A 13,023-nucleotide genomic window follows, 5' to 3' on the forward strand; every position below is an offset into this window, starting at 1 on the left:
TTTTTCCAGGTATTTTTGTTTTTGTTTTTGTTACCTATTGGGGCTTCTGGTCTTAATCCACTTTCACTATCTTCACAAGCTTGGAAAACCTCAACAGCTTCTCCATGGACTCAGGTGACCAGTGCTAACTGCAGTTGGAATATTATCACTGGACTGCAATTTGCATATTTAACGAAGGATCCTTCAGGCATAAGTTGCACAACTTTATGTAAGAACTGCACACTGAACAGAATTTTACCAATTGGGCAGATGGCTCGATATCATGAGGACATGCATGTCGCTAGAAGGCATGGGCAGCTGGCAGGCCTTTCCCCTGAATTTTACAGGCTGAGGGTGAGTGCCAGTAAGGGCTGCCATCCTATTAAGCACCATAGCCTGCCCCCAAGAGCTGGCAGCCCAATCAGATGGTTGCCAGCTCGGTAGCACCACCAGGAGTGATGACCACTTCTGAGGCAAGCTGAAGACCTGCTGTCTTCAGCAGTAGGCAAAATAATTTTTTTAAATTGAAAGGCGAGTGCTGGAGGGGAAACGCTTCTGGGGAAATCACTGGTGCTGCCTTCCCTGTCTGTGACATCTTCCTTGCTTTTAAAAAAGCATTCTTCCCAGGCTGCCACAGGGAGGCCTTCTCCCTTTAACTGGGACCTTTACATATTCAAATTGGTTGTCCACCTCCTTAGGATGGGCAACTTATCCAATTCTGATCTTGCTGTCAGTAAATTTCCCAACAGTGGCTCCTGATTGAGGAGTCAATCTGACACAGCTCCCCTTGATTTTACCAGCATCCCCATCTCCCTCCCTAACTCCTGGGGGTTGATAAAATTCAGCCCACTAACTCGGTTCCACTCTTCCCGCAGTACAAGTTGTCTCACAACCTAATGGTGAACACCCAAACTTGAGGAGGACCAGATTCCATTTAAGCCTTTGCCTAGGTTCAAGAGGATGCCACAGGCACTACTGGAGCCAATGGAAAAAGACAGATGGAGGCCATGCTCAGCAAGGTATCTCTCTAATACTTTTAGCCTTTCACTTTCCTCAAGCAATCACACATTCAGACAATGTAGCAACCTGGTGCAACATAGTAATGCTAATCATGTGAAACTGCCATGCCTTACTGTGCAACACTAACTCTTGACTCTCTCCCTTTTTCTAGGTCCATGTGAAAACCTCGAGCCTGCAGAACAGCACTGAGAGGAGAGCAATCCTCTTTAAAGAAGCGCATATATTCATTCTATTCTTCCTTAGTACCAGCACAGATACTGGCATCCTCAGCAGCATAGGCAGCAAATTAGAAGGGTCTGCATTTGGTGACTCACACAGCACAAAATGCAGAAGATCAGCTGAGGAGGACAGATGCTGACACCAGGGCCTAGCCTCCAAGAGAGAGCTATTTCTGTGTACTTGCATTGGTCTGAGGTATTGGAAAGCTTGCCAATGAGCTGCTGTATGTCTCAGAGTATGGAGGCATCTGCTTCCACCTATGCTACATTCTGAGGAAAGCATCAGCACTCTGTTGTCTACCATGCACTGTGTGGTCACTGCTATGGATGCTGCCTTACAGCAGCAGCCTGTGTCACCAGCTCTTGCACTCTGATCAAAGTTCTGAATTGGTGTGATTGAAGATCAGGGCTTCACCATCCCCACCAATTTGGAAAGGCTGGGGGCACTGCTTGGATTAGATCCCACCATTGGTCCACAGTCGGTTCTCCCAACGGTCAGTGGGAATGATGAACCACAGTCTCATGGGAGTCATAGTGGCACAATGGGAGTGACACATGTTGCCTTCTCTCACAATGACTGCATTTTTGCCCTATCGTCGTCCCCTCAGCCAATGCCTGCCATAGAAACAGAAAGCCATCTAACTGACAAACTGCCTGGCAACAGCCAAGATGCTGGCCCTGTCAGGCCATCAACAATGGGTGCCTCATGGGCCCTTGTGTTAGAATTGGCCACCTTGCACCATCAATGCTGAAGCCAATCCTGCACAATTACCTTTGGTGACACCTTGGCCCTCTCCTATTTCTCATTTACCTGCCGCTCCTCAGCAACATCATCTGAAACACAAAATGTCAGTTCCCACTGATGACACCCAGCTCTACCTCACCACCACTTTTCTCAATCCTACAGCTGCTGCAGATCAAAACCCAGATTATTTCACAAATGACTAAGGGGTGAGAAAGTTACCTAATGTTACCTTTCACAGATGCAGCATATCAAAATTTGAAAAAAATAGAAAAAAATTGGGGTGAATGGTCTCCTTCTGTACTGCAACCATTCTATGATTCTATGACTGAGGATGTTTTCATACTGCATAAATGATTGTGGCCTTTCCATTCTTCGCCCTTATATCTCCCACGACATCCCCTTATGGTCTACCTTTGTTCACGGTAAATACCAGAGGTGAACGATCACAGGGCTCCTTTACATTTAAACAACCATAGGTATGAAATGTCACCTCTGCAAGCAGTTTAGCAGTAAATATATAGCTAAACAATACCGCTTTGCTATTTCGCTAATTAAGATTACAATGTACGTGCCCGATAAAAAGAAGCTGAATTAAATTCTGAACTACCTTTCGCTCCAACTGCAATGATTCCAAACATTATCACCTGCCGCCAGATTCTCACTGAATTTGATGTTGAGATGGAGCTTTCAAAGCCATGGACTTATCCATAGACAGCAGGGAAGGAAAGAAAGACTGAACAGAAACGCAGTATATAATACGCTTTCACCGGCGTGGGTGTAAACGTAAACAAACGAATATCCCACCCATCCTCTGGCACATGTTGCGTCAGCTCATTTAAAAACGCACACATCTACATACATGTTCACAGATACAAATATTAAAAATGCGCAGCTCCCTCCCAAAATATGACTACACACCCAATTCCTGAGACCGAATAGCTCACTCTTTCTTATGGAATCCTGTTCTGCTTGATTCCTTTTAATGTCCAAGTTCAAATATGATGACGTAGTGATTCGGATGAAGCAGGAGGGATTCCCAAAACTGAAAGATAAGCTGTTCTGACAGCCCCCCAACCAGGCAGGAAGAGCTCCTGTTCTTAGCGTGACTGATTCTGAGCACAAACCAATGTCAGACCAAATCTGAAATTGTCAAATATTGTTTGTATGGTTTCATAAGGACATTGTTAGTATTGTTAGAGTTAAACACAGCTTGAAAATCAAATTAACCAATTTGTACAACCCATTCGCAATGATTAAATATGCTTGAGAGGGCTTAATTGATCCTACTCACAATCACAACAGGAATGCTGTATGCTTCGCTCCACATGTAACGCAATATTTTTCAGATGGCATACAGTAAGTATTGATAACTGTGCGTATTCATACTTATAAACGTTAAAAAAAGTGCTATGGTTGTTCAATGTATTATGTGTAATGGGGCATCCTGTCCCTCATTGCTGCAAAGATGATGCGGGGCAGTTGATTTCTCAATGCCAGTGTCACTCTTGTTGCCACTGGAGCCATCAGATGTTAAGAAACTTGTGAAAGCGTGGCACCTATGCTTTCTAATTTTGTATCTTAAAGTTTTTTCCCCCCTTTACTACCTTTTAACGATCATCTGGTGATGGGGCTTCAGAACCAATATTGTTTTTGCCCTCTGTGGGATTGATGTACAATAGAATAGTTATCATGTATATGTTAATTTATCGCATGTTTATTCCTGCACTAGGGACAGTGTAAGGACTGACTGATTAGAAGCACTCCGATTTTAACTGTTTGCACCCCGCAATTAAAAATAAGTCCTCGAAAAGTGCATCTCGCTAGCAATACTACGTTTAATGCATTTCCTTTGAACAATTGCAGATCACAGCTTGTTGATCGGTCCGTCAAATTACGTAGAATGCCTCTTCAACAAATAGGAGATAATTTTTCCTGTGATTAAAAGTCTTAATGTCCAAAATAAAATATTTACAGCATTAAAAACAAAATATGACACAGAGCCAAATAAGGAGATGTTAGGTCAGATGACCAAATGCTTTAAGGAGTGTCTTAAAGGAGGTGGAGAGGTGAAGGTGTAGGGAAGGAATTCCAGAGCTTAGGGCCTAGGCAACTGAAGGTGGAGCCACCAATGGTGGAGCAATTAAAATTGGGGATGCTCAAGAGGCTACAATTAAAGGAGTGTAAATATCTTGGAGGTGAGGCCATGAAGGGATTTGAAAACAAGGATGAAAATTTTTAAGTCAAGGCTTTGTTTGTCCAGGAGCTAGTTAATGTAGGTCAACAAGCATAGGGAAAGAGGTGAACGTGACGTGATGTGAGTTAAAACATGGCCACCAGTGTTTTTGATGACCTCAAGCTTACAGAGGGGAAAATGTGGAAGCCAGTCAAGCATGTGTGGGATAGGCAAGTCTAGAGGTAATGAAGGAATGAATGAAGGTTTCAGCAGACATGAGCTGAGACGGGCAAAGTCAGATGATATTGTGGAATTGAAAATACATGGTCTTAGTGATGATAAAAATATGTGGTCACGTCAGGGTCAAATAAGACACCAAGGTTTTGAACAGAATGTTTTAGTCTCAGAGTGATGCATAGAGTCAGTAGCTAGGGAACATAGTTTGGAGCAGGTATTAAAAACAATGTCCTAAGTCTTCCCACTGCTTAATGGGAGGAAATTCTTGCTCACAATTACATAACTAAGCATAAAGAAAATTGTCTTATGTGTTTTAATACCTTCATTAATGGTATTACTTGTAGGCCCCATCTTCTAAAAGTCTGATCTTGAACATGATAATTTTGTGTGGAGCAATGCTTTGCAAGCTAAGGGTTGATCCTCCAGCTTCACCATTGTTACCTGTCAAAATCTTTTAAAGAAAAGACCACAAGACCATAAGACATAGGAGCAGAAATTAGGCCATTCGGCCCAGCGAGTCTGCTCCGCCATTCAATCATGGCTGATAAGTTTCTCAACCTCATTCTCCCGCCTTCTCCCCATAACCTTTGATCTCCTTACCAATCAAGAACCTATCTATCTCAGTCTTAAATACACTCAATGACCTGGCCTCCACAGCCTTCTGTGGCAATGAATTCCATAAATTCACCACTCTCTGGCTAAAGAAGTTTCTCCTCATCTCTGTTCTAAATGGTCTTCCCTTTACTCTGAGGCTGTGCCCTCGGGTCCTAGTCTCACCTACTAATGGAAACATCTTCCCCACGTCCACTCTATCCAGGCCTTTCAGTATTATGTAAGATCCCCCCTCATCCTTTTAAACTCCATTGAGTATAGACCCAGAGTCCTCAAACATTCCTCATATGTTAAGCCTTTCATTCCTGGGATCATTCTTGTGAACCGCCTCTGGACCCTCTCCAGGGCCAGCACATCCTTCCTGAGATACGGGGCCCAAAATTGCTCACAATATTCTAAATGTGGTCTGACCAGAGCCTTATAAAGCCTCAGCAGCACATCCCTGCTTTTATATTCTAGTCCTCTCGAAATAAATGCCAACATTGCATTTGCCTTCCTAACTACCGACTCAACCTGCAAATTAACCTTAAGAGAATCCTGGACTAGGATCCTAAGTCCCTTTGTACTCCAGATTTCTGAATTCTCTCCCCATTTAGAAAATAGTCTATGCCTCTATTCTTCCTACCAAAGTGTGTCACACTTCCCCACATTGTATTCCATCTGCCACTTCTTTGCCCATTCTCCTAACCTGTCTAAATCCTTCTGCAGCCTCCCCGCTTCTTCAATACTACCTGTCCCTCCACCTATCTTTGTATCATCTGCAAACTTAGCCAGAATGCCCTCAGTTCCTTCATCTAGATCATTAATGTATAAAGTAAAAAGTTGTGGTCCCAACACTGACCCTTGTGGAACTACACTAGTCACCGGCCGCCATCCTGAGAAGGACCCCCTTATCCCCAATCTCTCCCTCCTGCCAGACAGCCAATCTTCTATCCATGCTAGTACCTTGCCTCTAACACCATGGGCTTTTATCTTAGTGAGCAATCTCCTGTGTGGCACCTTGTCAAAGGCCTTCTGGAAGTCCAAGTAGGTAACATCCATTGGCTCTCCTTTGTCTAACCTACTCATTACCTCCTCAAAGAATTCTAACAGATTTGTCAGGCATGACATCCCCTTGATGAAACCATGCTGACTTTGCCCTATTTTACCATGCACTTCCAAGTATTCTGAAATCTCATCCTTAATAATGGACTTTAAAATCTTACCAACGACCGAGGTCAGGCTAATCAGCCTGTAATTTCCCGTCTTTTGCCTCACTCCCTTCTTAAACAGGGGAGTTACATTAGCGATTTTCCAGTCCTCTGGGACCTTCCCTGACTCCAGTGATTCCTGAAAGATCACCACTAACGCCTCCACTATCTCTTCAGCTATCTCTTTCAGAACTCTGGGGTGTAATCCATCTGGTCCAGTTGATTTATCCACCTTCAGATCTTTCAGTTTTCCTAGCACCTTCTCCTTGGTAATGGCCACCATACTCACCTCTGCGCCCCCCCCCGACTTTCTTGAACTTTGGGGATGTTACTCGTGTCTTCCACCGTGAAGACTGACGCAAAATACCTATTCAGTTCCTCCACCATTTCTTTGTTCCCCACTACTACTTCTCCAACGTCATTTTCCAGCAGCCCAATGTCCACTTTTGCCTCTCTCTTACCCTTTATATATCTAAAAAAAACTCTTGCAATGTTCTTTTATATTACTGGCTAGTTTACCCTCATATTTAATCTTCTCCCTCCTTATTTCTTTTTTAGTTGTCCTCTGTTGGTCTTTGTAGGCTTCCCAATCCCCTGGCTTCCCACTGCTCTTCGCCGCATTGTATGCTTTCTCTTTAGCTTTTATGCCGTCCCTGACTTCCCTTGTCAGCCATGGTTGCCTTGTCCTCCCTTTAGTATGCTTCTTCTTCCTAGGGATGAATTTTTGCTGTGTCTCCCAAATTACTCCCAGAAACTCCTGCCATTGCTGTTCCACTGTCTTTCCTGATAGGCTCAGCTCCCAGTCAATTCTGGCCAGCTCCTCCCTCATGCCTCTGTAGTTGCCTTTATTCAACTGTAATACCGTTACATCTGATTCCATTTTTTCCTATCAAATTGCAGGGTAAATTCTATCATATTATGGTCACTTCCTCCTAAGGGTTCCTTCACCTTAAGCTCCCTTATCAAATCTGCCTCATTACACATCACTAAATCTAGATGTCTGTTCCCTAGTGGGCTCCACCACAAGCTGCTCCAAAAAGCCATCTCGTAGACATTCCACAAATTCCTTTTCTTGGGATCCACTACCAACCTGATTTTCCCAGTCTACCTGCATATTGAAACCCCCCATGATCACTGTAACCTTGCCTTTCTTACATGCCTTTTCTATCTCCTAGCGTATCTTGTGCCCCACATCCTGACTACTGTTCGGAGGCCTGTACATAACTCCCATTATGGTTTTTTTACCTTTGCAGTTCCTCAACTCTACCCATACAGATTCTACATCATCTGACCCTACGTCATTTCTTGCTATCGATTTAATTTCATTTCTTACTAACAAAGCGACCCCACCCCCTCTGCCAACCAGCCTATCTTTTCGATAGGATGTATATCCTTGGATATTTAGCTCCCAGTTCTGATCCCCTTGCAGCCATGTCTCTGTGATGCCCACCACATCATACCTGCCAATTTCAAACTGCGCCACAAGCTCACTTACCTTATTTCGTATACTGCGTGCATTCACATACAACACCTTCAGTCCTGTATTTCCCGTCCCCCTTCTCATTGTCATCCCTTTATCTGATGTGCTTGAAGTTAGATTCCTAGCCCTTTCCAAACACTCTGTCCTATTTTGTGTTCTGGAGACTTTAATAGCCTCTCCTGGCCTCTCCTTTCTTTTCAGTTTTTTCATAATTTTCCATGAAGTTGAATCCAACCCCCCTACATGCTAACCTGCTGCTTTGTTTCCCATTAGTCATGCTTCTTGGAGTTTTACCCTTCCTTTCCCCCCCACTTTCTAGTTTAAAGTCCTGTTGACCACCCTATTTACCCTTTTCGCTAGAACATCGGTCCCAGATCGGTTCAAGTGGAGACCGTCCCAACGGTACAGATCCCTCCTGTTCCAATACTGATGCGAGTACCCCACGAAATGGAACCCCTTTTTCCCGCACCACTCCTTTAGCCATGTGTTTACTTCCCTTATTCTCGCGCTCCTATGCCAATTTGCATGTGGTTCGGGTAGTAATCCGGAGATTATAACCCTTGAGGACCTGTTCTTTAATTTAGTTCCTAGTTCCTGATAATCCTCAAATAAGTCCTCTTTCCTGGTCTTACCTATGTTATTTGTCCCGACGTGGACCACAACAACTGGATCCTCCCCTTCCCTCTCGAATATCCTTTCAAGCCAGTCAGAGATATCCCTCACCCTGGCACCGGGCAGGTAACATACCATGCGGGACTCCCGATCCTGCTTACAAAGGATGCTATCAATTCCCCTAATTATAGAATCCCCTACAACTACCACTTGTCTTTTTGCTCCTCTCTCTTGAATGGCCTCCTGTGCCACAGTGCCGTGGTCAGCTGGCTCATCCTCCCTACAGCCCTGTTCCTCATCCACACAGGGAGCAAGTACCTCTTACCTGTTGGACAAGGTCAAGATCTGAGGCTCCTCTGTTCCTGAACACAGGATCCCTCTACCTGCCCCACTTGCAGTCACACCCTGCTTACTCTGACCACTGACCGGATTTGAGGTACTTAATCTACTGGGTGTGACCGCCTCCTGAAACAAAGCATCCAGGTAACTCTCCCCCTCCCGGATGTGCCGCAGCATCTGGAGCTCGGACTGCAGCTCATCAATTCTGAGCCGGAGTTCCTCCAGCAACCAATACTTGCTGCAGATGTGGTCACTGCAGCTCGCAATGGGATCTGCCAGCTCCCACATCATACAACAACAGCACATCACCTGCCCAGCCATCTCTGCTTAGTTAATTAATTTATTAATTAGCTTTGCAGTGTTTTGTTTTTCAAATTTGGTGCAGATTTCCTACCAACTAATCAGGTCACAGCTTTCCTGTGATGTCACAAAAGCTACAGGTTAAATTGCTAAAATTTTATTCAGATTAAGTTTGTAATGAATTTATGGTGTTGCCTACCACAGTTAAACATTGGTTGGGCATTGAATAGAAATGAGAACAAAAAGGTGGGACTACAGAGTGGGATGAAAGTTTTTTTTTCAAATACGCAGATTGGGAATTTAGCTAAATAGTAGATGGAAAGTTGGCATTTATAAAGCATCTTTCACAACCTCAAAATGTCCTAAAGCACTTTACAATCAATAAGGTAATTGAAATGTAGTCACTGTTGTAATGTGGGAAACGCAGCTCAGAGAGCTGGAAAATATATATAACAATGAGCTTAGGGAGTTTCTTTGCTATAATTTGTCACTCAGGAAAAGGTTAACAACTCTGCTTGGATTTAGCACAGTTGCTGGCTGCAGTTGTCCACAGCAAAACTCAAACATGTTTTCAAATAGATCAGTGTCTTCTCAATTGATGTATTCAATGGCTTCTACATGCCATCATATCATGTGGGGAATTTGGGCATCCCAAAAACATTTCTCGAAAGAGAGAAAAGAACGACAGTGAAATGAAGTGCACTGGTACAGAATGGAATTACTGCGAGTTTGATGAGAAAGGAGTGAAATTTTAAATTTTACAGGTTAGTCTTTAATAAAATCTAGTACTGCTTGCTTGCAATTTAGCATTTTACTTAAATTCGCTGTTTATAAGTTTTAAGTTTCATATAGGCTTGGGCAGGACTAATCAAGCCCTCTGCTGGACAGCAGGCCAGATCAGCAAATTAAGTAACTGGCCTAATTTGGTTCTGTAACTGCCTGATTCATCTGAATCTCAGTAGTAAAAATAAGAGAGGTTAAGTGCCCTGTTACAGAGTGCACGGGTACAGAGTGGAATTACTGCGAGTTTGGTGAGAAGGGAGTTCAGTGAGGAGGGGAGGAAGGTGCTCTTTTCTTTGTCTTTATCTTTCTTAGCCTGCAGGAAACCAGGAGTTGAAAAGCTGCATGAGAGGGCTGAGTTTTGAAAACATCCAAGTGTGACATCAGAGGAGAAACATAAGTTATATGGTTAGTGAGGAACTGTTGTTAGGGAGGGTCTTCAAGTAGCTGAAAAGTAGAAAAACACAGTCTTTTTAAAAGAATGAGCTACTTAGGTTTCAGTAAGAAACACAAATAATAGAGAAGTAAAGTTAAGTCAAGGCCATGTTATATAAAGTAGTATAAGTAAACCAAAGTAAAATAAAGTTAACATAAGGGAAGTAAATTGAAGCCGTAGCAGGATAGCTCAGTCACATGGAATGTGTGTCCTGTAATTTGTGGGAAATCCTGGACACTACCACTGTTTGACATGACCACATGTGCAGGAAGTGTCATCAGCTGCAGAACCTTGAACGCTGGGTTTCGGAGCTCAGGCGAGGGCTGGAGTCACTGTGGTACATCTGTAAGGCTGATACCTATGTGGATAGCACATTTGGAGAGGTGGTCGCACTGCAGCTTAGGAGTCTGGAGGCTGAAAAGGACTGGGCAACTGCCAGGCAGTCCAGGAGAGCTAGGTAGGTAATGCAAGAGTCCCCTGGTTTTCTATTTTGGATACTGGTGAAGGTATTGGTTCCTTGAAGGAGTGCAGTCAGAGCCAGGTTTTTGGCACCACAGGTGGCTCTGTTGTAAAGGAGAGGAGGAAGAAGAGGGGAAGAGCAGCAGTGATAGGGTATTCATTAGTTAGGGGAACAGACAGGTATTTCTGTGGTTGTAGGCGTAACTCCTGGATGGTATGTTGCTTCCCTGGTGCCAGGGTCAAGGATGACACAGAGCGGCTGCAGAACATTTTTCTGGGGGAGGGTGATCGGCCAGAGGTTGTGGCCCACATTGGTACCAGTGACATAGGTAGGAAAGGTGGTGAGGTCCTGAAAACAGAATTTAGGGAGCTGGGAAGGAGATTGAAAAGCAGGACCTCTAAAGCAGTAATCTCAGGGTTGCTCCCACTCCCATGTGCAAGTGAGTACAGAAGTAGGAGAATTGAGTGATTGAACACGTGGCTGGAAAGCTGGTGTAGGAGGGAGGGCATCAGATTTCTGAGGCATTAGGACCAGTTCTGGGGAAGGTGGGACCTGTAAAAGCCAGACAGTTTACACCTGAACAGGACTGGGACGAATATCCTTGCAGGGAAATTTGCTAGTGTTATTGGTGGTGGGGGTGTTAAACTAGATTGGCAGTGGGATGGGAACCTGAGAGCAAATTCAGAGCAGGGAGCGGGAAATGGAGAATTAGTGAGTGACTCTGAAAGATAGAAGCAGCACAGGTTAAAAAGTGTACAGCACAGGAATTTGGCAGTGTTAAAAGGTATTATGTAAATGCAAGAGCATAGTAAATAAAGCCGATGGGCTGAGGGCACAGATAGATACATGGCAGTATGATATCATTGCTATAAAGGAAACTTGGTTTCGAGGGCCAAAAATGGCAGCTCAACATCCCTGGATATAGAGTTTTCATGCATTTTTTCAGGATAGTTTTCAGAGTTTTCAGGATAAAGAGGTGGATAAAAAAGGTGGAGGTGTAGCCTTATTGGTTAAAGAAACAATTACAGCTTTGAGGAGGGCAGATATACTAAATGAAGCATCAAATGAGGCCATGTGAGTTGAGCTCAGAAATAGAAAAAGGGCAGCCACACTGCTAGCAGTCTACTATAGACACCCAAATAGTGGAAAGGAGTTAGGAGAGCAAATATGTAGGCAAATTTGAGTGCAAAAACAGTAGGGCAGTAATAGTTGGAGACTTCAGCTACCCTAATATCAATTGGGATACAAACAGTGTGAAGCGCACAGAGGGCACAAAATTCTTGAATCGCATTCAAAAGAACTTTTTCAGCCAGCATATAACAAGCCCAAGGAGAGGGGGCGCAATTCTAGGTTTAGTCTTAGGAAATGAAGCTGGGCAAGTGGATGAAGTAGCAGTGTAGTAGGGTATCATTTTGGAGATAGTAACCATAATACAGTTAGATTTAGCATCATTATGGAAAAGGACAAAGATAGACAGGAGTAAAAGTTCTAAATTGGGGGAAGACAAGTTTTACGAAGCTGAGAGGTGAACTGGCGAAAGAGGACTGTGTGCAGCAACTAGAAGGGAAAACATTGTCAAATCAGTGGGAGGTATTCAAAAGTGAGATTCTAAGGGCACAATATAGACATGTCCCCACAAAGAAAAAGGGTGGTACTGCCAAATCTAGAGCCCCCTGAAGCATACAGGGTAAGGTAGAGCAAAAGAAGAAAGCTTATGACAGTCACAAAAGGTTTAATACTGTAGAAAGCCTAGAAGAGTATAGAAACTACAGGGGTGAAGTGAAAATGGAAATTAGGAAAGCAAAGAGAGGATATGAAGAAATATTGGCAGGTAAAATCAAAGAAAACACAAAGATGTTTTATCAATACATTAAGAGCAAGCGAATAACTAAGGAAAGTGTAGGGCCTACCAGAGATGTACATGGTAACTTGTGGGTTGATGCAGAAGATGTGGGCTGGGTTCTGAATCAGTAATTTGTCTCTGCCTTCACTAAGGAGAGGGATGATGCAGACATTCACGTTAAAGGGGAGGAGTGTGAAATATTAGATACAATAAGCATAATGAGAGAGGGAGTACTAGAGGGACTGGCATCCTTGAAGGTGGAAAAATCACTGGGGCCAGATGGAATGAATCCCAGGTTGTTAAAGGAACCCAGGGAGGAAATAATGGTTGCTCTGAGGATAATTTTCCAATCCTCACTTGATAAACGAGAGGTCCCAGAGGATTGGAGGTATGTGAACGTTGTACCAATATTTAAAAAGGGTGCGAGAGATGGTTTCACTGGTGGGCAAATTATTGGGATCAAATCTGAGAGACAGGATAAACTGTCACTTAGAAAGGTACGGACTGATCAGGGATGCTCCGCATGGTTTTGTTAGGGGAAGATTGTGTCTTGCTAACTTAATAGAAATTTTTGAGAAAGTAACAAGGAGGATTGATGA

The sequence above is a fragment of the Cetorhinus maximus genome, chromosome 2, assembly GCF_964194155.1.
Source record: "Cetorhinus maximus chromosome 2, sCetMax3.hap1.1, whole genome shotgun sequence".
Lineage (NCBI taxonomy): Eukaryota > Metazoa > Chordata > Chondrichthyes > Lamniformes > Cetorhinidae > Cetorhinus > Cetorhinus maximus.